General features: G+C 30.5%; 1 protein-coding gene across 2 annotated transcripts in view; it reads right to left on the reverse strand.

The window, feature by feature from the left end:
• Acsl (Acyl-CoA synthetase long-chain) overlaps positions 1-15,507 on the reverse strand; it is a 163,786-nt gene that overhangs the window by 38,761 nt on the left and 109,518 nt on the right. For both annotated transcript variants that reach the window (XM_075358699.1, XM_075358698.1), the window contains one exon: positions 5,038-5,265. The gene's annotated coding sequence lies outside the window, so the exon portion shown is untranslated. The remainder of the gene's footprint in view (positions 1-5,037; positions 5,266-15,507) is intronic.

The raw sequence follows: 15,507 nt of genomic DNA on the forward strand, positions 1-15,507 counted from the left end.
AATTTTTTCTGTTAAAAAATCACAAAATTATTATGACAAAAAATATACTTCTAAACACAATTACAATTAAATATTAATAGTCTATGAACAGATCTCATTCATTTCGTTCTGATTCTAACAAAATTAAATTGAATGATTGAAATGTTCCATCATATGAAATACCAATTTTAGATTCTGAAGAGCATTCTATAAAACCATTAGTCCTGTCCAATAATTAGAAAGTTAAGTGGCAAAAATTAAAATGCTCTTAAAAGTTTATTTCAATCAGGGTTAAATTTGGTAATAATCAATAATTTGGCTGTTTTGCATTACATTCACAGACAAAATCTAACTGAAAAAAATTTCCATTAATTTAAGTTTTGTTCCAAACTCAAACATATGATGGAAAACCATTCTGAAATATTTACTATTGTATACAAAAAAATATTTGACAAACATTTTTTTTGAAAAAGGGTACACTGATTCATTTTATAATACGTTTCAAATTCATTTCTATTATTTTAAAATGTGAATTCATATTTTATTGCCTAAATACAAATGCTTAAAGAATACGATACATATTTTACAAAAAGTTAAATTTATAATAATAAGGATTATTCTGTAATCCAGTTAAAATATTTGGCAGATTACAAAAATACTTACTTTAAAATAGACGAGTGACCAAAGTTATATACTAAATTATGGCAAGAAAAAGTTTGTAAAAGTTATAAGAAATAAAGACTAGGAAAAATAAGAATAACTGAGAAAATAAAAAAATAATGGCATCTTGATGAACTTTGCCGTCATTTTCAGGAGCTTAAAATTAAATAAACTCTTCCCTAACAATTAAAATTCAGAATTACTGTGATCCTTATAACTTTACATTTCAATCTCTTAACTAAAGAAAGATAAATTTAGTAATTGAGAATGCTCAAAAAATGTAAAAAAAAAAAATCTAAATCTAGGTGGCCATTTCAATTGTTAAGAAATCATCTCAATATATGTAAGTATTTATTTATTAATCATTTTATTGGCTTTTTTAAATATGTTAAAACAAATAAAATGTGCTTATATTGGGGAATTATTTTTTTAACCTCCACTGTTAGGTATTGCTTCAGAGGATAAGATGAATGATTTTTAGCGTGTGTGAAAATGCCATGCCTGTGGGATTTGAACCCAGGATCTCCAAATGAAAGGCCAAGACGCTACCACTAGTGCCATGGAGGCTGGCGTGATATTGAGGAATTAAGAACAAAAAACCTAACACTACAAATTAATAAATGAAAAAAATGACAATGATAAAACAATTATAGTTAATAACTAAACAACTATTCTTAAAAAAGTATTTCTACTTTTGTTTATAAAATAAAAATGAATGTAGATTAAAAACTATGTAACATAATTTAACGCTATCCTAGTCAAAAAAGGATAAAGTTAACAGTTTACAAGTTTCAAACGCCTAACATGGATTGTTCACCACACTCTTACCAGTAGAACCCATGATCTATTATTGGTGCATTACAGGAACCTTACACTCAAGGTTCCCAAAAAGATGTTTAGTAAATTTTGAATTGCTGTTAAATATTAATCCTCCATTTGTTATTTTAACTGTGATGTTTTTATTCATTATTGTTAATAAGATTCTCAGATATCTAATTCCTGTTAATTAAGGATATTTCTTAAACAACTGTTTTCTAATAAACTGATTTTGTAATTAACCGTAGGCAATATTAAACTACGACCTTTCTCTCTGGTCTTCTAAGTCTGCAATGAGCCAAAATTTATAATGGTTCTTTTCCTAGTTTCACATTCAGGAGAACTGGCAGTGTTGAAAAGAGAAGAACAAGGGAACGGTCTGTGAGACCACCCAAAAACATCAAGGTGGTAAGGGAGTCTTTTTTGCGATCTCCATGATGCTCGGCACGCAAGGATGCAGTTGCCTTTTTTTCTTTTGCCAAGGCTTGACAAAATGGATGTTAGGGATGTGGGATTTGAAGGATTTCAAATACTTCAAATCAACAAATTATGCTGCCACACATTTGTAGTGCAAGTGGCCCAAAAAAAAGAAAACTTAGGGGCAATATTGGGGGTACGAGAGTTGATCAAAGTTTAAAAATAACGATTTTTTTCATCTTTCAAAACTTTTTTTTTGGAAAAAAAACTTTTAAAATCTTTTTTAGTTTATTTAAACAAATAATGATAATTTGACATCAAAACTTCATCATAAATTACACCCCAGCCCCCCAAAAAAGAAATCTTTGGTAACTTTTACGTTTCTGTCTAGATAGCGCTATAGCACAGAGCTACAGCTCTAGAAGGAAAAGTATTGCAATCAGTCCAATTGAACAAGCACATGCAGTTTTCACTGGATCTTGATATTTATACACTTTGTTTTCCTGTTTAGCCTTTGGGAATCACCATTCAGATAATACTTCACAGGATGAATGAGGATGATATGTATGAGCGTAAATGAAGTGTATTCTTGTACTGTCTCAGGTCGACCATTACTGAGATGTGTAGTTAGTGTAGTTAGAAACCCAACCATCAAAGAACCCCGGTATCCACGATCTAGTATTCAAATCCGTAAAAAAGTAACTGCCTTTACTACGATTTGAACGTTGGAACTTTCGTCTTCGAAATCAGCTGATTTGCGAAGACGCGTTCACCGCTAGACTAACCCGGTGGGTTAATATTTTGTTACTGGATGGAAAAAGTATCGGTATTTTAAAAACCGGATGGAAATTTTCCGGATGTTAATGTTCGTGTGTTCAATTTTGGCCTCTAAATCACCTTATATCTCAAAAACTACTGGGCCGATTTTGACCAAACTTCAGATTATTTCTGTATGTGGGGCATTGATGCCATTACATTTTCAACTTAAAAGGACAAGGCGTGAGGCTATAGAGAAAAGTCACCCTCAGTATCTCGAGATTTCGCCTAATTAAGGTCATATTTTTCTTAGGCATGTTTGTTAATTAAAAAAATTAAAAATTGCAATTTTTTTTTGCAAAATCGAACTCCCATCCCAAAAATTGCTCTAACTACTGCTACGTTGGGACGTCACAGGTGAGCGGTAAAATTAAATAATATTTTAAGTGTAAAAAGTAACTAGATCTAGCTGAGTCTCGAACTCGACTGCCCAGTTGACTTGGACCTGTCTCGCGGCTACACCAGTCAGCCGACCGTACAAGCGAAATTTGTTCTAAGTTGTGAAATTACATTAATTTAGTTAGTGCCGACCGTCGCCGCTAGTACCGCCACACCCGTGCGAATTAAATACGGTATGCGCGTGCACTTTAGTTAGAATCATTGAATTAAATAAACAAAAAAAATTATTTAAATGAAATGATAAATATTTTTAATCAAGTTACTGTATTCTTTGCTTTCCTTCGTGTATAATTATTTTTCCTCAATAAAAGAAAAAATAACGAATGCCAGGAAAGGATTACAACTTTGTTGTCATTTTTTTTATACTGGGAAATAATAAAACGATTATAAAAGTATTTTTATTTAGTTTTTATAATTACATATCTACAGAATCTGTTCCCTTAAAGCAATGAATAAATTAGTCAATTCTCTTTATTGTCTTGAAGGACAGAAAACCCAAGGTAACTCCTATGCATTCCATTTATTTCGGTTGGTATTATGTAACAACTGCCGATGGATGACAATGACTATTTTGTCGGGTATGAAACATTCCAAGCCTGTCTGGAACTCGAAGCCAGAACCTCTGGATGAAAGGGGGAGATGCTACCTCTGTCGAAGAAATCAGTTTGATTTAGATTAAGAAACATTTTTAAAAAGTTTCTTAAGCACTCTTGTTTTAAGTTTTGTTTTTCAATAAATATTTAGCATAGCTTTCTTTGTACTTGAATAAATTTTTATCTCTGCGATAAACTGCAAACTATACATTTTCAACCTGATAATGGCTAATTTATTAAAAAAAATTCAATTGCACTTAATAGTAAAAAGTACAAAACTTTTATAAAATTCCAACTTTTAAAAGTGAGGGTCTTTTATGAAAGTTTAAAATTTTCAATAGTATTAATCCCATTAATATTACTAATAATATTTTTATACTAAAGTAAAAAAAAAAAAAAAATTAAAGGGAAAAATTTACATTAATGCTAACACTACTCGAGACATAGCATTCTATATCTTCCCATACCTCATCAGATTTTTTTAAAAGTTAAATAAAGTCAAAAAAAAAATTCAGATTTTCAGTTAACCGTTCCCGAAAACCAAATAGAATGGATACACTACAGATTTTTGCAAATAATTTTAGTTATTTTTGGACTCCGAAGTCTCAACACATCCTGTAACACAAAACTATTCGTGACAATAAGTAATTTTTTCTTCTCTGTTACATATCATAACAGTCGTAGGGGTAAATAAACATTTATATATATATTTTTTTTCGAATAATGTAAGTGACAGCAACAATAAATTATTTTGTAAAAAAAAATATCAATTTAAAAAGAAAATTAATCGGTAATAAAATAACTTTTTCCAACAATCAAGCAAGAACAAGAAAGAGTACAATGATAACGAAATGATAATATCTTTATAAAAGTTGAACAAACACACGTAAACATGTTATGATACGTGTTTACCCATGAACTAACTGGTAACGAATTTTAACATTAAATATTTACCAGAAAAATATAAAAATTTCATTTTTTACTAATATTTTACTTAAAATAATACTTTAACAATGCTGGTTTTTTAAGTAAAGGAAAATATAATAAAAAATATAAAAAGGAATAATATTCAAGTAGTATTTATTGAAAGAAAAAGAAAGCAATTAAAGATCTATTAAAATTTCTTTTACTAAACCAAAAAGCTAATATTACAATTAAAAATTCCTCCCCCCACCAAAAAAATATATATAAATACAATTTCTTTTTTAATTCTTTAATGAATAAAAAATATTAAAATACTTAATAACAAGTGTAGGTGACAAAAAAGTACTGATAAAATTTAATTATAATATTCCAAAAAATGTTTTTTAATTATTCAAACAACAAAAAATCTAAATAATTTCGTAAGCTATATTACCTCAAATTACGGGGAGGTCCCCTGGTTGTCGACGGGTATTAAAATGTATATGTAGATGGCTTTCCTCAACAGAAACTCGTCCGGCTGTACGACGTTTATTTCATTACACAACTGCACAGATAGGCAGGCTGCCACGCAAAATACAATGATTTGCCTTTCCCCTACTTCTACTAGTTATCTCTCCCACTATGTTCACTATCTTCCGAGAGCAAACCCACCTGTTCCGATCTGCATAACACAAGACAAAATAATAGGTACATAATAGCTTTAAACAATATTAATAACAATGAAATAATCGATCTACAATATTTCTTTCATTAAAATCAAATATTATTTCTGATTATTTGATTATAAACAAATTTTATTCTTAAAAAAAGAAAGAAAAGTAGATAAATAAAAAAAAAAACAATCGAATTTCCTTGAATTTAATGAACGACTCTTAGAGGAAAAAATACGTCAATGGAGTTTTTTTTTATCGAATCATAAATAACTAATATTTCGCTAACTTTGCTTCCAGTACGTATTAAATAAACATTTCATTTCATCATTAAAAGAAACACTAATATTAAGTAACATACGAAATAGTAATAAACTCTGAATATGAAGGAATGCATTAAGCATTTTCCATGATAATCAAAGTATTTGCGCTTTTAATAAAAAAGACAGAAAAAAATAAAATACTGTGGTAATTTACACAACTCTAACCGTTCCGGCTGTCCTACACTTATTGTTGAATGTTCATGAAAAAAAAATACAAAACGTTTAAAACCTAAAAAGAAAACGTTACAGGTTTCTAAGAAAAAAAATCAACCGGCAAGATGTGTAAAATGTTTCTAGGAAACAAATTCCTAGTTCCAAAAACTACTTAAAAGGCTGTGACACTTCTGTGTAGGGCACAACAATAGACTAATTGTTAATAATACTATCTGAATTCTAGTTTTACTCTCGATGAGTGTTAGACATTCTTTAACTTAAGTTCCTTGTACCTGTATTATATTTAAAAAATCTTCCTCTACACAACAGAACTGAAGATAATTTCTGGTTATTAGACAGCAGTATCGACTTAAAAATACTACATGATGAGATCGCCGTGACGAAATTTAAGTGCCATGTAAAAGTATTTTAAACCTCTTATTATTACTCTTTAATTAGATTAAAGTATTTAAATTATTAAAATAAATGGAAGTAATAAAAACTCAATGACTGAAACCGGAAGGTACCGTGAGACGTCAATCATAATATGTTTGCAACACGGAAAGACTTGTTCAATGCTTAGTAACAGTCGGCTCAGACAGAATTTCAAGTTAAGATAATAGAACATGTTTCTTAAAAATGTAATTTTTGGTAAACTCAATTTAATTTTTGTGAAAAGACGTGCTACCAGATTGTAAATACACAAGCGCAACAGTAAATATTACGAATATAACGTATAGAGACCATCTTAATTAATTTTAAAGAAAGTCGTTAAATAAAGATGATCTACGCGGAGGAAATTTTTTCCTTCGCGACAACAAAAAAGAAAAAAGATTAATGTGGTCAAACCATCTAAATGACCCACGAAGAAGTATAATTAGAATCTTGTTAAGTAAAATTTAATCGTGCCAATTCAGAATGGATCTAAAATATTATAAAAAAAATCAATTATTCCACCTAAACAATCTAAACTGAAAACCATTCAAGGTGATTTCAAAATTAAAAAAAAGAAATGCTGATCGATAGTAAATAAAACTAACGTTCGACTAATCCAAAAAAAGGCAATGATAAGTTATAACGATATAGACGTAATATTTTTCCTCTAATTATTAATAATAATTATTTAAAATTGCAAGATTAAGTTTTATCTTTTAAAATTTTACGATCGACATTTATTTCTTGTTATTTATTTTACTTTTAACTTAATTAATTAAATTTTTAGGTAGAGCTCAATTTATTAAATTCAATACAAAACATGCTAATTTTACTGTTCACACAACTACAAACGATATTAAGAACAATAATACACTCATAGGATATTGTGTGAATCAAAATTCTCTTCATTTTTCCGCGTACTTTTAATTTATAAATTTAAACGAAACTGTACTTAGGTAAGAAAGACTGATTATTTAAATCTTTCTCTAACCGTTCAGGTCGTTCTGTAAACAGTAAACATAATTTAAAACAAATAATAGTAAAAACTGAAAGAAACTAATTCGAACATTCAGTTAAAATAGTGTACTCAGAGGTCAGGTAGCCCAAGAATAATCATTACGGTAGAGGCAAATATAAGAAGTATCAGTGTGTGTGTGTGTGTGTATATATATATATATAATATTCAGAGTACAATAATAATGAGACAAGGACTTATATAACAACATTTACTCGTACATAAAGTATCCCCACATTTAACAGTACAAAAAATTCTGGCTTTTTATTTTGAAAATTTTGTTTTAATGGATAGAAACAAATATTTAGAATGGAAATTTTATATCAACAAATTAAATGAAAAGATAGGGATTTGAAAATATGAAGGCAACAATCATTCTGTAAGGGATTTGGACAAATGACCTTCAATAAAAATAAATTAAAAAACCCAGCACTTATCTTTCATGTTTAGCCTTTATTATACCACACAATTTTAATACGAATATTTATTGTATAATTACAAACGTAATGGAGGATAATTTATAAAGTTTTTTTTTTGAAATGAAGTTTTTAAAACAAATGTATTCGGCGATTAAGTCTTATCGGTCGATGAAAAAATATGTATAATAAATTACAATCGATTAAAGAATTAATACATTAGATATTCAGTTATGAAAAACGAACAAGAAATAAATTTATATCTTTGTTACTCTAGTCATCTATTCTTCCATTTACAAATTTACAACGCCTCTTCATTCGTCACTACCTACCCATCTGATTTTTAACAATCTACTACAGCACCGCATTTCAAAAGCTTCTAATCTTTTGTTCTCAGGTACTCCGATCGTCAGTTTCACTTCCATATAAAGCTACGCTCCAAACATATACCTTCAAAAATCTTTTCCTAACGTTTAAATTAATTTTTGATGTAAACAAATTATATTTCTGATTGAAGGCTCGTTTCGCCTGTGCTATTCGGTATTTTATACCGCTCCTGCTTCGTCCATCTTTAATAATTCTACTTCCTAAATAACAAAACGTTTTTACTTCCATAATCTTTTCTCTTCCTATTTTTATATTCAGCGGTCCATCTTCGTTATTTCTAGTACATTTTATTACTTCTTCAATATTATCTAATACTTTGATTAAACTATTTTTTATATTAACGTATAACTACGAATGAAATATCATTGATAAAAAAAAGGAACGCTGCGTCGAATAATTACGAAATTAATAATGACTTGATCATTATTAATTTTTACGTTTTAATTAATTTAACTTTTTACGTAAATAAAAAAAAAGCTGCTCTTAAACGTTGACGAATCCCCAGTAACCGCAAAAATCATCACCGAGCTAATAGGTTCAATAAAAATATTACAGCAAAGAATGACGGGAGTAAAAAACATTTTACCGCTTCCACATCCCTCGCTTTCTTATTGATTGAGTAGGTGTACCTCACTGTCTATGACAGTTAATATAGTTATTATGGCATCTCGTTACATAACTGTAATCGCAAGTATCTCCAGGAAAATAGTACATTAAACGTAGTTTAATTACAACAAATTATAACAATTTTTGTATTTTACATTAATAAATATCCGTTATCGGACTATAACCTCTTGAGGGCTTTCTATTGCATTATGTTCTATAGCGAGGACTTTAAAAAGTAACAAAAAGCGTTGAATAAATTACTAAAAAAAAGGAGTAATTTTAAACAATGTTTTATTTCCGTTTTACAAAAATGCGCAGATTAATTCTAAATAAGCCAATCACTTGACATCATTTCAATAAACGCAGTTTAAATTATTTTATCGAAACTTTATAAAAAAGAATTTGATAAGCTTAAAATCCATAAAAGATTAGCACATACTTAGAAACGCTTGTTAAAATAATAAACCTACATAACCTATTAACTTGTAAAAGGTAAATTTAATTAACTGATAACAGTGATAGTACTTTAAGTATTCATGTTAAGAGATAAAGATTAAACTGAAAATAAATATGAAGTTGAAAAAAAAAATCATGACAATGTATAAATACTGCGATATAGACTGACTAAAACTTCAATACAAAAACCATGTTAAGATTACATATTTATACACATAAATTATTTAAAATGTTAGTATGGATAGTTGCGCTTTACAACAGCGAGTCATGGATAATCAGAAAACCACAAAAGAGGATAACATAACGAAAAGAAGATAATGTCGCAAAATAGAGGATTTAAATGTGGTGTTACAGAAGAATGATGATTAGTAAAAAGAAATGAAAATTTCGAAATGGCAATTTTTACCATTTTTTTAAAGAAAAAAGTACAACAGAAAAATTAGTTTGGTGCGTCTTATATTCAAGCGCCCTGTCAATTAATTTAGTAATGAAAGGAAACGTACACGAAAATAATGTGAGAGAAGAAAAAGATTAGAATACATAAAACAACTAATTGGAGGTAATTAATTAATTATAATATATATAGTATTAATTATTAATTATTAGTATTATAATATATAGTATTAATATAATAAATATATCGAAATAAAGAGATCAGCGCACAATAAATGAGACTGGAGAATTGCACTCAACCAATTAGATACGATTCATGAGAAAAACTTAGATCTCAATAAAACTTATATACACTAATATAGAAAATAAAACTTTATAAAAACACCTTATATGGAACGGTAAAGCTTTGTAGCATTTGATATTGTTTGTAACGTATGAAGAACGGATGATCGTAAGCCGGAAGGTCAATTAAACAAACCTAAATGCTCTCTAACCGGATGATTTGCAAAGTAGAGCCTACGATTATTTGAGTCCATTCGTTATCACCTCCTCCATAAATAAACTTAATTTCTTCCAAATCTCCTGTGGATTTGATGCAGTACAAATTTTAATGTGTAGATTCTTTTCAGTACTCTACTACAAACCTGAAACTTTTATACGATTAAAATCAGGTTTCAAATGTATACAGCAGCTGAGGAAGCCGTAAATGTATCCACTTCCGATATGGAATTAGTACTTTTAACAGAGAAAGTTCAAATAAAAAATGGGTAGATTTTTTGGGTAAAAAATGGGTAGACTCCCCCCCACACCCACTGGTTGGGGAATTAACCTCTAATATGTTTCTGTCCGAGATGAGATTATTCTATTCCTGACATAGTGTGATTGTCCTAAAAAGTTTTGCGAAGAAACCCATCAACGGTTCTGAATTAATCACGAAGTATTGATATTTAAACTAATTTTTAAAAATCTAATCTTCGGGTGAGGTGAATAACTGTTATAAGGAAATACATTAAATTCAACGTACCGAACCTCTTATAAATAAAAAAATAATCTCTCACAAAATGATAAAAAGAACAATTCTAATACTATCACGGCCTTGATGATGACATATGTTATGTATCTATCTGTTAACTGAAAATGTCTCTCAAATTACACCGTATTATACTCGTATGTATCGCAAAAGTATGTTTATACAGCCTATATCAACACAAACAGCTATTTGCCATAATGCTTTTTCAATTGCGTTTTTATAAAACTTGGTCTATGTACGGATTCAAATCTTCTGATATAACCTTTTTGTAGTTTAACCTGTAATAGTTAATGCGTGTAAAAGAAATAAATCACGAATATTACAAATTTGATCATCTTTTCTTTTATTGCAATATCTATGTAGTCTTTATCACGGGCTTTCGTTAAATATGTTTCTAAATAATTAATAACTTGATTTTTTATTTTAATTAAAGGGATAATCAGAAAACCAGTATACCTAAAATCACTCTTATACCTAAAAAAGATCGAAATATTTTCATAAAATTGATTTTGTTATTTTTTTTAACACTTTTTAATGATGTCTTTTAATATTTATCGCTTACTATAACCTGCCAGCATTGTGATGTGCGTGTATAAATAAATTTTGTACTGATAAATTATTGTTAAACTAACCGGCCCGTCTAGCCAGAACCTGGACCCTCAGGGCCCAGGTGAACTCCGAAACCAATTCAGGGGTTCCTCGATGCCTCCCGGTCTACTCAAGGGCCGCAGAGCTCGCCTCAGTCGCCATTCCCGTCTACTCAGAGGGCTCCGCTTCTGGATCTCCGCACTGTTCGTTATCCTCATGACTGTGAGAAATACTCATAAATAACAATTAAAGTATTCAGGGTTTATAGAAACCTGAAAAAGAAACTAAATTACATAAGACAGAATTACAGTTTCTACTGCGGTTAACTGAAGTAGACACCTTTGACGACGAAAATTTCATAACTTATCTCTTTGCCATGGAAGCAAGAATATACCAAGGAAGTAAAATGATTATCTTTTTTCCTTAATTTTCTTTAATTTACAACTTCGCCCGCCTTGGGGATGAATAAATAGTGAATATTTTTAATATTATAACCTTCAAGGGAGCTCGGACTTCGGTCTGTGATTTAAAACCTTCTATGGTATAATGCAAATGTATCCTGAAAATTTATCCTGCAAAATTATGAAGAATGAGGGCGGTCCTCAGACGGGGAAGAAGAAACTGTTGGCCAGTATGCACTCTTCGGTAGTGTTATATGGCTGGGAGCGTTGTCGAGGGCCAGGAATGTGAGGTGTTTGGTTAAGCAACAACGTAGGCTAAATATACGTATCATCGCGGGGTATCGTACGATCAGCGCCGAGGCGGCATCGGTTATAGCTGGCGTGCCGCCGATAGACTTGCAAGCACAAATGAGAGCTTCAATAGCGGCAGGACGGGACATAAAAGAAGCAACTGACGGTCTCTACGTGGCTTGGCGTGACAGATTCGGACAAAGGAAGGTGGACCTACGGGCTCATAAACGATGTCAGAAACTGGGTGGAGCGAAAGCATGGTAACATCGGCTAGGAATTCATGCAGTTCCTGTCTGGACATGGATGTTTCCGGGAATATCTGTACAGAATGGGCAGATACAAGTCGCTGTCATGATTGCAGCGGGTTGGATACAGCAGAACATGTGGTGTTCTTTTGGCGCGACTTGAGAGTACAGCTCGAGGATCAGGGTGTGGAGGGGCCAACAATATAATCGAGGTGATGCTCAGCAATAGCGACAAATCGATCGCAACAATGATAGTAGAGAAGGCCAATGAGGAGAGGCGAAAACAGGCTGAGGAGATGCGGATCGACATGGAGTTCGATGACAGGTTATCAAGGGGGCCAGCTTCTGGGGTGGGCGGCGGGGGCTCCTCGTAGTCGTCGATCGCCCCTGGGGACACCTTCCGGTCATCTAGATTCGAATAGTAGAGTGCTCGGGTGATCATGCAGGGGCTGTGTATATACCATATGGTTTAGATCCGGCCCCTGCGTGATAAGAGGGGGGAGTTTTTTAGCGGGTGAGAACTCCGCACTGTCATCAGTGCGGGCCTGACGGCGGCTGGTACAGCTTTTTCCTCCCCCTAGGGAAAACATAAAAACAGAGAAACTACAATTATCTTGCTCTAAATACACACACAAAACCGTACACAAGTCTAATCCAGGACACACCGTAAAGAATGCAAAATAAAAATAGCGGTATAAGGTCCAAGAACACAAACAGTAGAACACCGATACATCCTTCCATAAAATAAACATCCAAGTCCAACAGATGCTTTTGGATAAAGAACGACACGAATTGAATGAAGTAAAAGAATTCGCGTAAATATATATATATATATATATATATATATATATATATATATATATATATATATCAAGATTATTATTAACATTGATACTATTAAATCAAAATATCTGAATGTGTGTATCATTTTGCGCTTAATACTTGAGAACCGTTGGGCCAAGTTTTTTTAGCAATATTTTATTGAAATATTTGAAAATGGTTTTAGACGTAAATTTAAGCGGACATTACTGGTTAAACAGTAAACCTTTAACAGAGAACATGTACTTAGCAACGTCATATTTCACTTCATATTATGCGGAGTCATTGACACGTTTGATAAAAATAACTATATGGTTGCCACTATGGAAAAAAAATTATTGTTTCACTTATCAAAATTGATTATTGTTCTAGAGATACCAGCTGTTAATAAATAGAACATTTTATTGTATCATAATTTTCTTAGCTAAGCGATCGATGTAATTTCTCAATCGAGTTAGCTGTATTAATGGACAGTACATTTAATTAAAGTTAAATCCGTAAATAAAATTACTAAGAACAGTTTTATTTTCACGTTATCTCTTTGTTGCGTATTCGTACAAAACTAAAAGGGTAAAAGGTTTATTTGAAGTTGTATTCATTCCTGACTAACGTCTACTGTTTACTGTTTGTATGGGATTACGAAATTAACTTGACATAACAGTTACTTACACTTACTTACTTGAAATCATAACAGTGTCTGATACTTTTTAATTTTAAATATTTACTAATATGCCGCTAACTTTTGACGAAAAATAGTTTTGGTTAATTCGCTTATGATACATAAAAAAAAATACTAATAACTATAAAACAAAAAAAAATAAAATCCATTCCCCTATTAGTAAAACTTTTTTCGGTATACACACCAGGATTTATTTTATTAAGAATTTTCAAGCGGTGAAAATTAAAGCAAATAGAACTGTGTACCAGAAATGTTTTTGGAATTACTAAGAAGGGCTTCTCTCATCTAGTTGGGACAAGCTTTTTTGTGATTTTATCCTACGAATGAAATTTAATAAAATAATTTTGGAAGACAAGAATTAAATAAAATAAAAACTGAAATAATTTTCATAGGAAATATTTTTTTGAAATACTGTCTGTTCGTCTCGGCAGTAAATAAGATACGCGAAGAGGAACAACTTGTAGTTTACAAACAGTCCTTTTTATGTAATACTGAAGATAGAATTTTATACTAAAAAGGAATAATTTTCGGTTTTTTTATAGTGCTGAATAAACTACCTCGAACAGAAAACCAATGTTAGATCGAGATAAAATGTGAAAAACAGTACGAGCAATTTATTTATTAACCAGTCTTAGTTAAAATGCGTATTACTTTATTCGACTGAAATATTTTTTTTTTTTTTTTTTTAAGAAGATAAATTACATCATTAAGAATGTTGAACCCTACCGAAAACAAAACATTAGTATGAATGAGTTACATGAATGAAAAGACAACAGAACAATATTTAATATCGTCAAATTCATCACTTAACATGAGGTCAAGTGAACGCGATTGTTCCTTCTCCCTACTTCTTCAATCACCACAATCTAACAGAACAAATAAATAACAAACAAACGGATATTAACTTAAAGTGAAATAATGCAGCGATGAGAAATTAATCTGAAATAGGACGTTTACTTTTTTATTTACAAACCGCCTTAAAGTAATTTTTTTTTTTCTTTGGAACTGATAAATTTTTATTCAAATCATTTAAGAGTAAAGTATACAAACACTAAATTTAATTTCAAGTTCAGCAGATTTAATACTCAACGGCGCAGTTGCTAAAGCAACACTCGAGATAAAACATTTTTATTTATAGCAAATAAGAAGTCTGTAATTTTCAATATATAAAAATATTGAGGAAAAACCGTTTTTGTCTGAAATAATGCCAATATATAAACTCTAGTAGTTTATTTCTATGTAGAAATGACATTTAGAACTAAATACACAGATCAATACGCATTCTACGTTTCAATCAAACACAGAATATTACTTGTTAATTGAACTCGCCTTATACAATGGAAATAAATTATACAAGAGAATCGGCCGATACTTTTTATACATCGCAACGATTAAACCAGTTTTTAGCTACAACCTATTTAATTCATAGTTATTTATTTTAATTAAAAAAAAAAATCAAAGAGATCACTTTTAAAGTTTACAATTTTTGTTAGTGGAAGAGAAAAATTAACTTCATTATCGTAGTCATACTATGATAAATAATACAAAACCTAACCCGGTTTAAATGCAATGAAATAACAAGGGGTCTTTCAAAACCAATAATTTCTAAAAAGAATTCTTTTAAGACAAAATATAAAACATTAATCGGCAAATATAAACCGCAGCGTAAACATCAACTTATTGCATATAATAACAGTACACTTCGACGTAATAAATGTGCTGAAAACAATTGCTGTGTATTTATACAGCCGAAGCAATAGCAAGAACAAACTCGATCGGTGTTAATAGCAGAATAACTCGACTGGCTTATAAACTGGTCGGAATGCAAGACTTAATAATTAGCAAAGCGGTTGGTTAATCGGTTGCAAAATTTAATAGAGCATTCGAATCATTTAATTTGAAAATGTCGCCTTGTTGCATAATAAAAAAAATAAAATAATGATTTTTATCGTAAAATAAGTACACTGTTCTAAGTAGGATATAAAATATGTTAGTATAATTTTTACCAATGTGCTA

This window comes from Lycorma delicatula, chromosome 2 (genome assembly GCF_047948215.1).
Source record: "Lycorma delicatula isolate Av1 chromosome 2, ASM4794821v1, whole genome shotgun sequence".
NCBI classification, from domain to species: Eukaryota; Metazoa; Arthropoda; class Insecta; order Hemiptera; family Fulgoridae; genus Lycorma; species Lycorma delicatula.